The sequence below is a fragment of the Cryptomeria japonica genome, chromosome 10 (assembly GCF_030272615.1).
Source record: "Cryptomeria japonica chromosome 10, Sugi_1.0, whole genome shotgun sequence".
Taxonomy (NCBI): domain Eukaryota; kingdom Viridiplantae; phylum Streptophyta; class Pinopsida; order Cupressales; family Cupressaceae; genus Cryptomeria; species Cryptomeria japonica.
Window position 1 is genome coordinate 751,120,189 of NC_081414.1, and position 2,988 is coordinate 751,123,176.

Here is a 2,988-nt window from a genome sequence, read left to right on the forward strand (position 1 = left end):
GTTGCTACCCATGATGGTAGCTCTACAACAAAAAGGCTCAAGGTGGCCTTCTGCTTGTGGCCTAAAACAACTAGGTCCTCTTTCCTCTTAAATATGTCACCCTTAATTTGTTATCATCCACTGATTTACCTTGAGATAAAATAAATTTCCAAACTCACCACTCACAACCAAACCCTAGTGGGGTTTTCTAAGGTTTAACTGAGCAGGTGTACTTTCATTTAAATTATTTTTTAGACTATCGGTCCAAGGGAGATTACCCGCCCATTTGATTTTAACTTCCATATGACCTTTATTTCTCCTCGATGATTTATAGGGACGATGCCACAGATGTAGCCATTGCAGCTTTATTAGGCATTAAGTGCAGTAGTTCAACATGATGACATTACCCGTAAGCGTGACCTAGAGGCACCATAGATACCAAACACTGTTAAGGTTTTTGGTTTCAACTCCTCTTGTTTAGTTGTCTAACTAGGAAATTAACTTGAAATTATGAAACATTACACTAAAACAATTATAAAAAGGAACTTTACATGCAAGGATTATTGCTTGAAATTTAAAACTAAGACATAAGTCTTACATGCTCGACGATAATGAGAATAAACAATTTAACCACTTTCGGAAAAAAAAAATTCTTGAAAGAAAAATATGATAATAATTAAAATTCCAAAATTTTAACTAAATACATGAAAGGTACTAATCGCTTGAAAACTATGATACTTGAAAGGTACTAAATTGCTTGAAAGAGAATTAAGTGATTAAATAGTAAGACTTGGAAATGAATTTAACACTTACTTGTTTGAAGGGAAAAAAAACTATTTAATATTGATCTTCAAATAACCACATTACTTTTAATTACCAAAGTTTGAAATTAAGATTTGAAGAGCGCCTAATTACTTGCTAGTTAACCAATATGAATAAAGCTCCTAAATAATTCTAATCAATCTACTTCTAGTTGCTTTTGACCTAATGTCAAATCCTTTGCAAGATTATAATGAGATAAATAACTATTCCTTCCACTTGAAGCAATGCCAATTTTATCCTTGGATATTTTCTAAATAATAACTTCATCAATTTTAGATTCTTAGAAGAGAGCTAGTATTTGCTCCTAAGATTTCCTTTAATTATAAATATTGTTTAGTATTTTATTTTTCTAAGTGATCATGAAATAAGTTTCTTGAAACTTATTTGCTTGATTAAGATAGAATCCAATAATCTAGAACAATGAATTCTAGCTTTATTCAACTTAAAAGGTAAGTTTCATTAACTAATTCACAAGATAAGTTAGGTTTAATAATCTTATTTAGAAAGATTTCAATTTTTGTTTCATTTTCGTTTACTAAAACTATTTTGGTTTCAAAAGACTTTCTTTGCATCCTAATTAATACTAATATTCTTACAAAGTAGATTATATCATGCAACTTATCTCCAATTTTAAATATTAATTAAATTCATCTATACTAAATAATTTGCGACATAAATATAACTTCGCCTTTACTATTCTTATATATCTTTAACTATTCATAGATTGATTATTCTCAAATGCCTTGTACACTCTATATCGTGAATTTTAACCTCGCGAAATCAAATATATCCAACTTCTTGAATTGAAGAAACTTTAGCTAAACATTACTTCATATTTCTTGAAATACAAAAAGTGTGTAACTAAACACAAATTTACTTGGGAGGTATATTATTTTAACCCTTAACACCTGCACTAATTTTGAAGTATACAAAAGGGTATTTTCTTTTTTGATGTCTAATAAATAAGGAGATTAAATATTTGAAAGGCATTGAATGTCTTGAAGGAAATCCATTTATTATTAATTGAGACTAAATAGTGATACTTGATGAAAAAGAACTGGTACTATAGAATAAATGTATCATTGATGAATTATCATTTTCCTATCTTTTGTTTTCCTAAGTCAAACTAATCTATTTAATAAGAAGATTTAACTGTTATATCTACATCCTAAGAAAGATTAATTCTAGATAGTAGATTTCTTAATGTTTGATTATCTAATGAAATACCATAAGTGTTAATTGACTCTTTGCCTTATACAATATTTATCTCTTCAAAACCCCAGAGGGACTTTATTTTTCCATCATGAAGCGAAGATCGAAATTTGCAACTTAAATTCCCATATATAGAACTCTAATAGGTGACCCTTTGGCATGAGTTAGGTTCATTATACTTCTCTTAAAAGATTAATTACCACTTAATATTTAATAATAAATTTTATTTTTTTTCAATAAAAGTGGGCAAGCCACTAATCTTTTTTATTATATTTAATAATTTTTACAACGGGTTCAAAAGGCATACCGGCAGGAAAGAACCCACAAGAAAACCTTCGGTTATCGCCTTAAATATAAACCAAGAAAACTAAACTACCCTTACAAAATAGCAGATACATATCCAGATGATCCGTAAGCCCACCCAAACCCATACAATTGACCTATATATAGAGGTCCCATAGGACATATCTAGATACAAAGATCATCAACTGATTATATCTCAGTTGGTTACAAAATCAAGAGTTGAATATCAAAACTGTTTCCTCAAGAAGATCTAGGAGCCCATAAACTTTTACCAATTGGGGGGCATCAGCTGGTTACAAAATGTGGATATCAAAAAATTATCTCCTCAAGAAGATCATGCAGAGACACCAGGGAGCCCATAAACTTGTACCAAAGGGGAGCATAGAAACGACATCCAGTATGTCAAAACTGAAATAGACCAATATTATCCAAATCTAGAAAATTGAGCCAAATAGAGCCGGCCAAAAACCTGCACCATAGTGCAATGTGGCTTCCAATTCTACCTTCCCATATACAGCCTGCCAAAAAAGAGTAAGAGATACTTGCAAAAACATGTGATTAATTAGCCATAAACCAATTACTAGAACTCTCAACTGGTGGAGTAGGTCAATCTTCATAAGGAACAAGAGCCTAAATAGGAACCGCAGGGAGAGGAGAAGCAGATGAAACAAA